This window comes from Tupaia chinensis, unplaced genomic scaffold (assembly GCF_000334495.1).
Source record: "Tupaia chinensis unplaced genomic scaffold, TupChi_1.0 Scaffold144899_1, whole genome shotgun sequence".
Classification (NCBI taxonomy): Eukaryota; Metazoa; Chordata; class Mammalia; order Scandentia; family Tupaiidae; genus Tupaia; species Tupaia belangeri.
In genome coordinates this window covers 2,692,270-2,708,586 of record NW_006204759.1, presented here as the reverse complement: position 1 = coordinate 2,708,586, position 16,317 = coordinate 2,692,270, and the positions used below count along the sequence as shown (strand labels likewise).

The following is a 16,317-nucleotide window of genomic DNA, read 5'->3' as shown; positions in this document are numbered from 1 at the left end:
GGCAGGACCAGCAGTTAGCATAATGGCTATGTTGCTGGACTCCCATGTACTCGACCATGGTTCAAGTCCCGGACCCGGTGGCTTAAACTCACACCGGGCGCTTGTGTAGCGTGCCCAGGATCCCAAGAGGAGAATGGAGGAGAAAGGATTGCGGTGTGGCCATCCCCCCGGGGTGTGATTTCTCATTTTCTGTCTGTCTCTCTCGTCTTCCTGGCGAGTGCACATGCCCTATAGCAAACAAACAAACAAACAAACAAAAAACCTTTCCGAAAAAAATGGATGTGCCTACACTTCCCTCTCCCCATCACACTCTGCCTCCTAGACTTTATTCTAGGTCATCAACCTTCACTGTCACTATTTCAAGCACTAATCACTCATTCCTGAATAAGTGTGGTGGGAATGTCCACACAGCAACCCCTTCCCCTCCATTTTCCTCTTGAGATTTTGGTCACATGCACACACAGGCCCGGCTTGAATTTTAAGCTGCTAGATGCTAGAACCACAGATGATTACATGGGAGTCCAGCGACATAACCATTATGTCATATGCTGGTCCCAAATAAATAATTTTTTAAAAAGAAAAAAAAAAATCTCGGGGCTAGCGGGTGGCATAGTGGTTAAGGTGCTGGACTACCACATAGCCAACTGCAGTCTGAATCCCAGACCTGGTGACTTGAAAATCATGCTGGGCACATGTGCATGAATGCTCAGGATCCCAAGAGGAGATGGGATTGTGGCATGGTCACTCCCCCCAACCCCCGGGGTGGGGGAGAGATTTCTCACTTTACCTCTCACTGTCCCTCTCTCTCTCTCTAGCTCTACGGCAAGCACATGTAGGGCAAGCGCCCATAGTCTATCATAAAAACTTAGAAAAAAAAAAAATCCTTAACTGTCTGTACAAGAGATATGATGGGTCCTACAACAGCTTAAATGACAGGTATTATATATAACACATGCCACAATTCTGGACACAGATTTAAAATACCACTCCTACCCATTTAATTAATCATTTTATTAAGAACTAGGGAAAACTCCAATTTAAGAAAGTTCCAAATGTCCAATTTTAATATAGTTTTCCTCCTTTTTATAAAACTGAATGGCAAGGGGGCAGGGAGATGGCATGATGGTTAAGGGTGTTGGACTCCCATATGGTCGACCACAGTTCAAGTCCTGGACCTGGAGGCTTGCTCTCTCACTTTTCCTCTCTCTCACTCTTTCTTACTCTGTCTCTCTCTGGTCAAATTAAAAATAAATAAGTTAAATAAAATAATTCTCAAAAATAAATTGATTGGGTGGCGGGAACCAGCAGTTAGCGTAATGGCTATGTCGCTGGACTCCCACGTAGTCCACTGTGGTTTGCGCCCTGGATCCAGTGGCTTAAAACTCACGCCGGGCGCGTGTGCGTGCGTGCCCAAGATCCCGAGAGGAGAATGGAGAAGGGATTGCGGCGTGACCATCCCCCTGGGGAGTTATTTCTCACTTTCTGTCTCTCTTTCTGGTGAGCATATGTGCCTTACAGTAAAACATAACCACTATGCCATCTGCTGGTCCCAAGAAAAAAATTTTAAATTGGATTTAACAGATTTTTAATTAGTCTGTGATTCTGTAGTTGCTTAAAAATTTTACAGTATTATCATGGTGCTATTATGTTTATAATCACAATCTCAATACAAAAGATGTAATATAGGGGCCAGTAGGTGGTATGGTGGTTAAGGTCCTAGATTCCTCCATAGCTGACCATGGTTAGAGTTCCAGATCCTGTGGCTTAAAAATCACATTGGGCACCTGTGCATGCGAGCCCGCTATCCCAGGAGAATAGAAAAGAGACTGTGACATGGCCATCCCTCTGGTAGGTGATTTCTCACTTTCCCTCTCACTGTCTCTTTGGCAAGTGCATGCTCAATATGGTAAAAACAAAACAAAAACCTTAAAAAATAAAATAAAAGATATGTGTATATATATTCAAAAAGATATACCAGGGGTCCAGCAGTTGGCATAATGGTTATGTCACTGAACTCCCATGTTGTCGACCACAGTTTGAGTCCCAGACCAGGTGGCTTAAATTCACGCCGGGTACGTTTTTGTGCATGCCCAAGATCCCAAGAGGAGAATGGAGGAGAAGGGATTGCGGCGTAGCCATACCCCTGGATGATTGCTCACTTTCTGTCTCTTTCTGGCGAGTGCACGGTCTGGCGAGCGCACATGCCCTATAGCGAAAAAACCCCCCCAAAAAAAAAAAAAAAAAAAAAGTTCATTACACAAAGGGCTGGTCCTATATGGCAGCAGTTAGGTGTTTCCTGTCTCTTTGCCTCCATTTCTCTCTGTCTCTCTGAGTCTCTCTGAGTCTTTTAATTTTTTAATTGCTTTTATTGTTTTTTAAAGTAAAGTATTCTCTGGGCTTTCAAGTCCCTTTATTGTGTTGATCCTGAACTTCAGCTTTGAACTAGTGCTTTTGCGCAGCGCACAGCACCACACAGTTTTCAATTTTTGCATTTTAATATTAAAATCTACAGTTTTTTATCATACTTTTTTATTATTTTATATTTTCTTCTTTTTCTTTAATTCTTTTCTATTTTTTGTCTTTACTCATTGTCTTCTCAGCCTTTATTCACTGTCTAGATAGGTCCAAGTGAACAGGATCTAAACATCTGAGTATAGCTGGGGTCAGAATATTCCTCTATTCCCACTGATCTTGATGCACAAAGAGTGAGAAGAGAACAGAAGAGAGACTGCAGATCACCTCCTCCTGCACACCTTGTGCATGCCCAAGATCCTGAGAGAAGAATGGAAGAGAATGGATTGCAGCGTGGCCATTCCTCCTGAGGGGTGATTTCTCGCTTTCTGTCTCTCTGTCTCTGTCTCTCTGTCGAGCACACGCACCCTATAGCAAAAGTCTCTCCAAAAAAAGAAAAGAAAAGAAAAATCCACCATGAAGACTGAGAAAAGTGTCCAAAAACATGAGGATACTATACGAGAAATACTATATACCATCAAACGTCCAAACATCCAGATAAATGGTATCCCAGAAGGGGAAGAGACCCATAAGGGCATTGACAATCTATTCCATGAAATCCTGGAGGAAAACTTTCCAAACCTAGAGAAGTATTCAAAGATCCAGTCCCAAGAAATACAAAGGACCCCAAATAGAATCGACCCAAGAAGATCTTCTCCAAGACACATTATAGCCAGATTGACCAAAACCACAGACAAAGATACTAAGATTGGCAAGAGAGAAACGTCAAGTTATCTACAAAGGATATCCCATCAGACTAACGGCAGACCTCTCATTGGAAACAATGAGAGTGAAGAAAGAATGGGAAAATATATTCACAGTGTTAAGGGAAAAGCAACTGCAACCACGGGTACTGTACCCGACAAGATTACCCTTCATATGGGAAGAAAAGACAAGAACATTCTCAGATAAACAAAACCTGAAAGAACTTACCAGCACCAGACCAGATCTCCAAGAAATTCTGCTGGGAGTGCTATACCAGGAAAATTAAATACAGTCACACAAAAATAAGACTTCAAAAACTAAGAAAACAGCCAACTTAATCGTGGGGACAAGTCTGGAGTTGAATATTATATCCCAGAATTTAATTGGGAAAACTGAATCACAACAAAAGATAAAGTACATGAGACTGAACCAGTGAAAAGGAATTTTATGACTTTTGACTAAAACACTGATTTTTTTCCTAGGCTTTGTTTTCTGATTTTAAGGATTTTTGTCTTGTCTTGAGCTGCCGATAGGTTCACGTACCCACTATCTGAACAGAATCCCAACCTGTTTCCTGGCTTTAAGTTTTAAGCATACTTCCTTAGCATTTCTTTGATTTATTAAAGTTAAATCTGCTTTCCTTGAAATTAAAAAATATAGTAAAAATACATAATTAATGACTGTAGTATACTATATAGCATCAGCTAGGTGCTACCTTATAGTGTATTCATTCTACTCAAGAGTTTCATGCCTTAAGTAAGACATGCATTCATAGATATGTATATATCAGCAGAGTTTGCTATTTAAAGTAGGTAGATTATTTAGGAAATTTTGTGAATCAATAAAATGTGGGGGGAAAAGGAAAAAAATATATATAAATATACACCGACTGTGTGCTATAGCAAAAACTGAGAGTTTGTAAGGTCTAGAAGCTAGGAAGGCAATGGTAGATATTAGAGAAAGTGAAGATAGGGGTAATATGGGGTGAGGGTAATGAAGGGAGGGAGAGAGGAGAACAGGGAAAGGAAAAGAAGTATGTTGAATTGACAAAAAATGAAAAGTTATTTGCTGATGATAATATATATAGTAATGTCTTCATCGTGACTGATATACATCATATTCATGTTGGAAGGAGCAATGTTGTACACTGTAAAGATGAACGTGATTAAATGTAAATTAAGATAATTTTTAAAAAGAAAAAAATATATATATAGGGACCTAGATCCCACATGGCTGTCTGTAGTTCAAATCCTCGCCCTAGTAGCTTAAAAAATACTCTAGGCCTGTGTGTGTGCTCCAGATCCTGAAAGGCAGAGAAAAGGAGGGAAAAGGCTGCAGCTTAGCCACACCTCAAGAGGTATTGCTTTCTCCCTCTCTGATAAGCACAAATGATCTCTGGCAATTAAATAGCAAGTGTCTATAAATTTAGAGAGATGAAAAAAACTGTCTTGAGCCTTTAGTTCTCCTTTTGATGGAACTATCATAATATAACCCCAAACCACCAAATATCTCTGGCTTAGAAGACATCTAAGATTCAAAGTTCTTTAGAAATGTTATTGATAATACTTTATGTGAGAATCAACCATGACTCTTTTTTCCTCCATTATATCCAATCGATTACTTTATTTTGCCAAGTTTACCTCAATATTCGAATTGTTTTTCTTTCCATCCTTACTACATCATTTCTTTCTTGAACTAGTAATTTCAATGGTCTCCCTAAATAGATTCAGCCTGTTAATATTCATCTAAAATACCATCTGACAATATCATTTCTTTATTTAAAAACAACCCTGCCCTTGGGACCAGCAGTTAGCGTAACAGTTATGTCACTGGACTCCCACGAAGTCGACCGTAGTTCGAGTCCTGGACCCAGTGGCTTAACCTCACGCCAGGCGCGTGTGCGTGCGTGCCCAAGATCCAGAGAGGAGAATGGAGGAGAAAGGATTACAGCATGGCCATGACCCCTGGGGGGAGGTGATTTCTCACTTTCTGTCTCTCTGTCTGTCTCTGTCTGGCGAGCACACGCACCCTATAGCAAGCAAAAAAAAAAAAAAAAACTCTCCAAAAAAACCCTGCCCACCCCACCAAAAAAAAAAAAAAAACTCTCCAAAAAAACCCTGCCCAGCCACAGCAAATGTGATGGCAGATACGACCAAATAATGGCTGAGGCCACAACATTGACAGGTGCTTTTCTAAAAGGTAAATCTAATGATGTCAATTATCAAAACTTAAAATTCTCCACTGGTACCCCACTGATCATGTAATGGCATGCATTCTATTCCCAGTGGGGCTGGCAGGTGGTGTAGAGGTTAAAGGCGTTGGACTCCCACATGGCCGACCACAGTTCAAGTCTCAGACCTGGCTTGCTTTCTCATTTTCTCTCTCTCTCTGTCCCTCTCTGGTCAAAATAAAATAAAATAAAATAAAATAAATAATTCTTAAAAAAAAAAAAACAGGTATTCAGAAGGCTGAGGCAAGAGGATCAGATGAACTCGTTTAAAAAAGCAAAAACTAAAAACAAACAAAAAAAAAACCAATCCTTCATTGGCTCTCCCTCATCTTTAAAAAAAAAAAAACTTGCTATAGGGCACATGTACTAGCCAGAGACAGACAGTGGGAGACAGAGAGAGAGCTGGAAAGTGAGAAAACACCCCTCAGGGGGTATGGCCATACTGCAATCCTTTCTCCTCCACTCTTCTCTTAGGATTTTGGATACGCATGCACACACGCCCAGTGTTTTTCAAGCCACCAGGTCCAGGACTCTAACCACGCAATGAGCCATGTGGGATCCAGTTGCATTAACGCCATACCACCATCACACCAGCTGCCTCACAAATATTCATTTAATCCTTACAAAAATCTAGTAGAATTTAACTAGCTCAATGTAACACAGCTACATAAGCAGCAAAACTGGAAGTTGAACCCAGAAACCTAGGCACCCCAATCTGGGCTCTAAACCATGTCACTAGGCTACCTCCTTATTTCCTAAAGTCCACAATAGTACAGTTTACAGGTCTTCAGCTATATCTAGGCCCTGCCCACATTTCAAGTTTTATTTCTCATCAAGCCCTACCTTACACTTCAGTAACACTGAGCCCCTTATAAACTATGCCTTCTCTCTCCCCACTTTGACTTATGACTCCACTCCCACTGTCCTCTGTCTAGAGCACCTTTTAGCACTTCAGCACAGTTGCTGTGGGATCTTGCCACCTTAACCACCACACCGCTGGCTGGCCCTTTGAAAAATAATAAATAAAATTAATCAATTCCTCATTCTCTATATCCAACTAATTTTACACATACTGAATGAATTCCTCTCAAATTTATTCTTTCAACCTCTACTTCCACTTAAACTATCAACCTCTACACTTCCACTTAAACCACAGGGTCTATCGGCCTCCAAAGTTACATGATCCACGACATTGACAGTTGCTTTTCTAGAAGGTAAATCTAATGATGTCAATTATCATAACTTTAAAATTCTCCACTGGTACCCCACTGATCAAAGCAGTGGTTTATGAAAATTCTGTTTGTGTGAAGAACAAGATGGAGCTGGAAATTTCTATTTTTAACTGAAAATTTCAATCCAGATGGTCCATGTGCCACCCTGTTTTACAGGCCAGGTCACGGTACATACTCTTTCACTCTCATCCATTACTCCAGCCGTACTGAACTATACAGAGCTTCCCTTGCCAACCAATTTGTACTTAAGATTGTGAAATTGTGTTCAAATTACTTCTTCTACCTAGAATATCCTCCCCACTGATCCCAAACAATGTAACAAACTGTCTTCCAAAAGGTTCAAGCCATATCTTAGAGAAGATTTCTATCACCAAGTACATATTTTACTTATACCACACCCCTCTCTCTCTCTCTCTCTCCACACATACACACACACACCTTTAAATATGGATTTATAAACTTTAAAATCTTTGCGGGCAGGGGCTAACAACCATATCTGCTTAGGATATGATATAGCTAAATAGATGTTTGCTGTGTGTGCATGCCCAAGATCCCAAGAAGAAAATGGAGAAGGGATTGCGGCGTGGCCATTCCCCCTGGGGGATGATTTCTCGCTTTCTGTCTCTCTGGCGAGTGCATGCAAAAACCCCTCCAGGAAAAAAAAAAAAAAAAAAGAGTTGGATCAGTCCACAGTGAGGTGGTTAAGAGTAGCTGAATCCCATGTAGCTGACTGTGTAGTCAGTCCCAGAGGCTTCAAAAACACAAGGGCATATGTGTTGATGCTTAAAATCCCAACGGGAGGGAGAAATGGAGGAGAATGGACTACAGCATGGTCATTCCCCTTTGGCGGTGCTTTCTCTCTCTCCCCCCATTCCAGTGAGCATACATGCCCTATAGCAAATTAATATTTTAAAAAAATGTTCAAAGGAAGAAAAGTTGGGACCAGCAGTTAGCGTAATGGCTATGTTGCTGGACTCCCATGTAGTCAACCACGGTTAGAGTCCCAGACCTGGTGGCTTAAAACTCACGCCAGGCACGTGTGCGTGCATGTCCAGGATCCCAAGAGGAGAATGGAGGAGAAGGGATTGTGGTGTGGCCATCCCCACTGGGGGGTAATTTCTCGCTTCCTGTCTCTTTGTCTTTTTCTGTCTGTCTGGTGAATGCACACGAAAGCAAAAACCTGCGGGGGGGGGGGGGAGGAAGAAAAGTTAATTTTCAAAAAAGGAAAATATAATTAATATTTTAAAATTAAACAAAAATCTGATTGCTAAAATAAATGTCAACTGTACTTCACAGTTAAATAAAATGCTTGTTTATAACATAATTTCATATTTTAAAAAGTCTGGATTCTTCCATTTAGCATTGACTTACATAGCCCTTCCTGCCCACCAAGAAACTTTGGAGATATCATGGGTTTCAGATACAATAATAGATATCACAGGAGAAACAATTCTCCAATACTTAAAACGGGGCTGGCCCCACAGCTTAGTGGTTAAAGGAGTTCAATTCCCACATAGCTGACCATGGTTGGAACCCCAGCCCTGGCAGCTTGAAAATCATGTTCAGAACATGTGTGTGCATTCCCAAAATCCCTACAGGGCAAAGAAATGGAGAAGGAATTGCAGCGTGACCACACTCCACTGAGGGGGTAGTTTCTCCCTCTCTTTTGCTCTGTCTCTCTCTGGCAGGTACATGTGTCTTCTGGTAATCAAAATAAGAACTGCGAGAATAATAATATTAATGACTGTATAGTTAAATAATTAAACAGTATGCTACTTTTCTTCCTTTAAGGAAAAAAGGGAGACCCTAATGATAATAAACATTTGCTGAGGATTCATCATTTGATAGTCACAAATACCTTATGAGTTAGATACTGTCAACATCATCCATTTTTAAGTAAGAAAACTGAGGCTCTCGGCCAAGAGACATGGCTAGTAAATTAGATTTTTTAAAAAGATTCTTGCTATAAGGTACATGAACTCACCAGAGAGACAAAAAGTGCAAAATTATCCCCCAGGGGGGATGGCCACACAGCAATCCCTTTTCCGCCATCCTCCTCTTGGGATTTTGGGCACGTATGTACAAGAGCCCCGTGTTTTTTTGGCCATTAGGTTCTGGACTCAAACCACAGATGACTACATGGGAGTCCAGCAACATAACCATTATGCCATCTGCAGGTCCCTAGCATTAGAATTGAAAATATTCAAATATGGTTTCAGTCAATAGCTCATTTAATTTTCTCTCATAATGCTGAACATACAGCTTTCTCCATCCTTAAAAAAAAGTTAACCAAAATAATAATAATAAAAAAAATCTGACTCATTATCTTCACGGACCTTCTTTTGTAGTCAGAATATTTTTGATAAAATTATGGAAAGATGCAAAGGTTAAAAAGTTCATTGTGTCGGGAACCAGCAGTTAGCGTAATGGCTAACCAAAATAATAATAATAAAAAAAATCTGACTCATTATCTTCACGGACCTTCTTTTGTAGTCAGAATATTTTTGATAAAATTATGGAAAGATGCAAAGGTTAAAAAGTTCATTGTGTTGGGCTGGCAGGTGGCATGGTAGATGAGGCGGTGGACTCCCACATGGCTGAATGGACCCGGCAGCTTGTTTTCTCACTCTCCCTTTCTGTCTGTCTCTTTTTTGTTTGTTTTGAGTTTTTTTGCCTTAGGGTATGTGTGCTCACCAGAGAGATAGAAGACAGTAAGAGAGAAGAATAAAGAATAACAATAAATAAAATAAAAAATAAGTAAATCTTTTTAAAAAGAATAATGCAGGGGACCAGCAGTTAGTGTAATGGCTATGTTGCTGAATTCCCATGTAGTTGACTGCAGTTCCAGTCCTGGACCCAGTGGCTTAAACTCACACTGGGAGTGTATGCGTGCATGCCCAAGATCCCAAGAGGAGAATGGAGAAGGGATTGCAGCATGGCCATCCCCCCGGGGAGTGATTTCTTGCTTCCTGTCTCTCTGTCTCTTTCTCTTTCTCTCTCTCTCTCTCTCTGGCGAGCACACGTGCCCTATAGCAAAAACCTCTATTAAAAAAAAAAGCATTATGCATACAAAACGTTAGTACCATAAAATATAGACTCTTTATGCCACAGATTAAAAATGGGTTAATCTACAATGTATAAAACTTTAATAAACATAAAGCTTTCTAAAATGCTTTAAAGGCTTAAATTTCCCAGTTTAATTTTAATTTTTTGAGAGAAATTTTTGCTACAAGGCGCATGCACTCCCCATAGAGACAGAGAGGAAGCAAGAAATCACCCCCCAAAGGGGAATGGCCTTGTTGCAACCCCTTATCCTCCATTCTCTTCTCAAGATTATGGGTACGCACCCACACATGTGCCCGACGTACCTAGCTCAGGACTCAAACCATCATGGACTATGTGGGAGTCCAGCAACATAACATTACACCATCTGCTAGTCCCCCTCAAAAAAGTTTTCTTACTGCTTTTTCTTTTAAAGAAGTTTTTGCCTTAGGGGGTGCATGTGCTCATCAGAGAGAGAGAGAGAGAGACAGAGAGATAGATAGAGAAAGGGAAAGAAAAATCACCTCCCGGGGGGATAGCTATTCCGCAATCCATTCTCCTCCCAGAATCTTGGGCATGTACACACAGGCATCTGGTGAGATTTTTGAGCCACCAGGTTTGGGACCTGAACACAGGTCAGTCATGTGGGAGTCAGTGACGTAACCCACTACGCCATATGCTGGCCCCAATTTCATCATTATTAAAAAACACCCTTGAGGCCAGCAAGTGGCGTAGTGGTTGGGGCACTGGACTCCCACATTACGGACCACAGTTTGAGTCTCAGACCTGGCAGCTTACTTTCTCACATTCCCTCTCTCTCTTTATGTCTCTCTCTGGTCAAATTCTCACATTCCCTCTGTCTCCTTATCTGTCTCTCTCTGGCCAAATTAAAAATAATAAAATTGATTAAATCTTAAAAAAAAAAAAAAAACTATCTCTCTGGACCGGCAAGTGGTGTGGCGCTGGACTTCCACTTGGCTGACCACGGTTCAAGTCCTAGACCTGTTGACTTGCTTTCTCACTCCCCCCACTTCTCTCTCTGGTAAAAAAGAAATAAATACATAAAGTTGAACAGATAATTCTTTAAATTATTTTTTAAAAAAGACACTATCTCAGCTCCAGTTAGCTATTGTTTCTTGTCAACATAGGAGCCCCAAAAAGCAGGTAATTAAAACACATAAGTAATTTCTCCAGTTGAGTTAATTTGCCTTTTTTTTTTTCTTGCCTTAGGGTGTGTGTGCTCAACAGAGAGAGAGAGACAATAAGAGAGAAGGGAAGAAATCACCCCCCCACAGGGTGGTCATGCCACAATTCCTTCTCTTCTGTTCTCTTCATGGGATCGTGGGCACACATGCATACATGCCTGGTGTGAGTTTCAAGCCATCAGGTCTGGAACTTGAACCTTGGTAGACCATGTGGGAGTCCAGTGGCATAATAGCTATGCTATCTGCTGACCCGAATTAATTTACTTCTTATACCTGAAAATTTTGTGGAAATGTGACCCTATTCCCTGGGATAACATAAAATCTCTGAAAAGGTAGCGTAAGACACTTCTCTGTCACCTTAATTCTCAAGGGATCATTGGAGTTAACTATTACAAATAACTTAAGGATAGCACATTTCCTTTCATATAACTCTGCTTTCAAGCAAATGCAACAAGTATGTACTTACTTATTAATACAACCAGCAAAGCAATATTACCCACTTTCTGGGAGTCCCTATTCATATGTCTAAGGACTATATACACAAAATACTCAACAATACAAGACCATGTTAATAAGTATCAATTTAAATGAGGAAGGCAGTAAATGCCACCATTTTATTGTAGAAAAGAAATTAGCAAAGATAAGGAGTCTAGTGGTTACAAAAAGAAAAGAGAAATGTTTGTTCATGTAAGGAACTAACTAAGCGGGTCTAAATTTGCTTCACTGTAGCTACTAACCCAGTACCTGTAGCCACAAACCTAAAGTGACTTCAGAAAGACATTATCTGAAATTCAGTTCTCTCACCCATAAAAATACTATTGCATTGCAAAAAATAATTGACAGAATAAACGAAAATGAGGACCAAGTTCAATATTTAGTTTTTGAGAAATGCTTATGACAATGATAAAGGACAATACTCCAGAAGTATCCTTGATAAATGCAAAGATATGTACTAACTACATAAGCTTCAGCCAAAAGACACAACCTTTTGAAGTTTATTTATTTAGTTCTTCCATAAGAGAGAGACAGCAAATAAGGAGGCACCCCCAACAGGGTCTTCATGCAAAACTTCACCTCCAGTCCACCAGGATCACAAGCACATGCAAGCCCTGGAGTATACAGGGATATGGTGGGATGCAAATTTAGGATTTTCCCATGTGTTCCCAGCATCACAGAGCATTGCGCCACTGTGGCTGACCCAAAAGACACCACTTTTTAAAAGAAAAAATAGCAAATCAAAACAATAAGTACGTATGATGCCCGTAACCAATGAATATAAAATATCTTACAAATACCAATTAAAATCTGTAACTGCTGCACCAGAGTTAAAAAACATATACGCAGCAAAAATTACTCTAAGGTTCTACTTGAAACAACTAGCCAGAGTTATACCAAACCAGCAACAAAGCTAGAACAAACCAAAAAGCCTTCACTGCAGTTAACTATTAGGCTTACATAATACAGCATCTTTCTTCATGAAATATAAATTTCTCAAAATGCCTGGCATACAGCAACTAGGATTCACTACAGCTAAGCATTTTTAGGGGAGTAGGCTTGCTTTTTCTTTCCAGAATTCACCTTGGATACCATCAGTTTTATTTTAAATAGAGCAACTTAATAAGTAAAAGAATAACCACTGTATTGCAGAAGGTGAGAATAGTGGCAAAGAATTTCAAATTCAAACTTAGCTATTTCTTTCTAAAGTATATAAAAAAAAGAAGTTACCTGTCATAAAGAAGTATTTTCATAATAGACTTAGAGGCAAGTAAAAATCTTTTAGGACCACTAACAGACTTGGTCTGCTAGAGCCTCAAGTCCCTTTGGCAAAAAGAGTGCATGACTCACTGCTTTAGAACTCAATGGGAAGAATTAGAAAATGTACTGTGCCCTAAGATTTTGCATTGGGTTTATTTTTTTTAAGACATCTCCATCTTAATGTCGACAACGTCTATAGTTTCTATGGCTTCTTTATGAAACTGACAAATTGTGAATATATGAACAGCATGTAAACAAAAAGTAAGGTCTTATACTTTCCTGGATCCTTAAAATATAAGCCATTAAGTAAAGTCACTTATACAGGTACATAAATAAAACCTATTGTGTAGTATATATACAAGAAGGGAACATTTACATTCTTTTAAGAAAATAAATTATAGACAATGAAACAAAGATGTTCAGGTAGAAAACCAAAAATTACAAAATACTTAAATTTTCTATCCAAGAAACATCTCCAATCTTTTTTACATCTACGGATATATTTTATCTGAAAAAACAGATACGAAATAAGTCTACTAAAAAGTTGTATTATATTATATTCATCCTAAGATCATAAAACATTTTATAAATACAGTATTATGGAAGAATTTTAAAAAATTGATCTCCAAATTAAAAGATTCTGCCACATGTATCAGAAACATAAACATCTTTGGAACTAAGTTCTCTTATTTAAGCCAAATTATCCTAAGCTCCTGATCAACAACAAATCTACAAAAAAAAAAAAAAAAAAAAAAAAAAAATCACCACTCTTACTGAGCTTTTAAACCTACTAATAGTAGAAATGGATCTATGTCAGTCACATAGTAAATTATCATTCCCAACCTTCCTCATTCTTCATATTAACCCTTCTACTTTCTAATCATGTTAAAAGAACAAAAAGGTAAAAAAACATATCACACACACTGACAAGCATTCATGATGTTCATCAAAATCACATTACCAGAACTAGAAATTCTTTTGAAGATGTCTACTCATGTGAATGCGTGATATAGACATTAAAGTGACCTACACTCTCTTACCGTAGTATCTCACAAAAAGGTCCCTTTCAAGGGGCAACATGGAGGAAAGGTCTATAATATAAAGAACCTTTAAAGCAAATGATCTTATCCTTTTTTCCTCATCTTTGATGCTCACTATTTTTAAATCACAAATTTTACTGTTTTAATGCAAACTAAAACATCTGTAGTATTCTTATTAATTTCTGCAGTATACCTACTATTTCCTGCCAAATATTTCTGGCATTCATTAATTTATATTAACTTGACTAGAACAATAAGAACATTAACAAGAATATATGTATATGAGGTACATGTGTATCTATCTTTTTATACACACACACACACACACACACACACAAATAGACAATAAGTCTGCTTTAGAGGGATACTGTTTTTAATTCAATCATTCAATGTCCATCTTACAAAAAATGGTGGAAAACATGAGATTTACTACAGAGAAATTCCTTTGTTGCAGCAATAATTAGTATCAAATAACCTTACAAAACATAAGCAAGAGGAAAACGCTATGAAAGGGCAATCTAGCATTTCACAGCTTCTGCTCCCTTACTCCACCCAGTCTTCCCGGCTCAATGGCTGTTCACAGCATCCACGAATATTAGCCAATTTTTTTTAAAGGAGGTGGAAAAGAGGTACCACAGTTGGGCTTCCTTCTTCAAAAGGAACATATACAGAAATATTTTAGTAAAAATTTGGGTTCCCTTTCTGATTTTTAGAAAATATACCAGTTTTATTTAAATTTGTTTTACGAGATACTCCCTATCTGAACAATCCAAACAATGATCATTTATAATAGAACCTGAAAAAATAAATTATCCTAAATACAGATTACTCTTTTGCCTTCTTTAATAAAAACTGCAATTTGCAACTGCCAATTATTTTATGAAACTGTGTCCTGAAAGACATCTATTGGAGATTAAAAGCTAGCCTTAACCATAATTTTTTAAGTAAAATAGTCAATGTTCTATCATTGCAGACATACCCAAGAAGGAAATCTTACTGATTAAGAAATTGGACCATACAGCAATCAAGCCCTGCTGCAGTAAAACAAAAAATTTAGGCAAACACTACTGTGGTAAAAGGGGAGGGATGACATTATTACTGGTATGAAAGGCCCAAGCACTGTCCTCCGCCCTAGCCTCAAAAAGAAATTCACACAAAACAACCCGCCCCCAAACAAATATAGAATTGCCGAAATGGCATACATTCTTGTTTAGCCTTTAGAACGTTATGAATATCAAGGATTGTGCGCTTAAGTAGAGGTGAGAATACCAGTATCTTTATTTTCTCCCGACCTCCTCTTCTGCAAAGGGGGGGGGGGGGACTTTGGCATGACATCGCCCATCAAGAACGAGACCACAGATCTGGTCCTTCTCCTCAAAAACACAATTTCTTCACCAAAGGATTGATATGAACTGAGCACAAACTCCAACCTCAAAACAAAATTCCCTGCCTTCCTTCCAAGGAGTTTCTTGCTAAGTCACTGAAGAAAGGCAGAATAACAAAACCAAGGCACCTTGCTCTCTTATCTCACACCCTGAAAATCTCTCTACTGTTATGTTTAAAGAGACAGAGCCTAGATATGTCCACCATCTCACAGGCATTTTCTCACCTAGGAGGCTAAAGAGGGTAAATACATGCAAGCACTGCGTTTCCTAAAGGAGTGCGGAGATTAGACTAGGCGGGAGGAATGGCAGAGGGCCTTGAAGCTCAGTGTTAACGTCAAAAGGCAACTCCCGTTCCAGGAGCCGGTGGCAGAAAGGAAAACCCTGCCTAGGTCGGTGGGAGGACGCTGCAGATGGTTCGGTGGGTCCGGCCGCTCCTCAGTGGGTGCAGAGGCTGGACCACCGCACTAGGGTCCAGGGAGGCGGTGGGCCATCCTCTTCAGGTCAACCCCATCCTAAGGACAGGTGGGGGACGGAACGCCTGGCAGGCCCCGTGGGTGCCGAGGCGACGCGGGGCTGAACTCGGCCCCTGAGCCACCAGCGCGGGTGGGGTGGGGACTGCAGAGTTCGCCTCCGCGGCCGGGGAGAGGAGGAGGGCCGAGCTCTTTTCCCAAGATCAGAGAACGACCTGCTCCCCACGCCCTTCCTACCCAAGAATACTTTTCTTGCTAAGTCACCAAGGGAGGAGGGCGATCCCTTCTCCGCGACGGCCGCGGGTGGAGTCGCGGCGGCCCGAGCACCCTCGGAACCCCGGCCAGGGCGCAGGGGAGCGAGGGCAGCGCCCTCCCCGGCCAATCCCCCCTCCTCCCGTGTCTCTCACTCAACGGCCGTCGCCGCGCGCCCCCGCCATTTTGAGAGCGAGGAGAGAAGAAGAAGGAGGAGGCAGCGGCAGGGGGAGGGGAGAATGGGAGGGAGGGGACCGGCGCAGCCACATCGTCAGGCCGCCGGGCCCGGCCCGCAGCAGCCCGAGCGCGGTGGAAGAGACAGAGGGGAGGGCGTAGACCTTTGCCGCCTTACCGGAGCGCTGCCCCGCCGCCTCCGCAGGGCCTCTTCCGTCCTTCACTCCCATCCACCGGCAGGGGAGGGGGGAGGGAGAGGGAAGGGAGGAAGGAGGGAGGGAGGGAAGGAGGGAGGGGGAGGATGGCGCGCTGGGCC

General features: G+C 40.7%; 1 protein-coding gene across 1 annotated transcript in view; it reads right to left on the bottom strand.

Annotated features, from left to right (window-relative positions):
- PAFAH1B1 (platelet activating factor acetylhydrolase 1b regulatory subunit 1) overlaps positions 1 to 16,311 on the bottom strand; it is a 104,814-nt gene extending 88,503 nt beyond the window's left edge. Inside the window, exon 1 of the mRNA XM_006167568.3 lies at positions 16,180 to 16,311. The gene's annotated coding sequence lies outside the window, so the exon portion shown is untranslated. The remainder of the gene's footprint in view (positions 1 to 16,179) is intronic.
- Between the last annotated feature and the right edge of the window lie 6 nt (positions 16,312 to 16,317).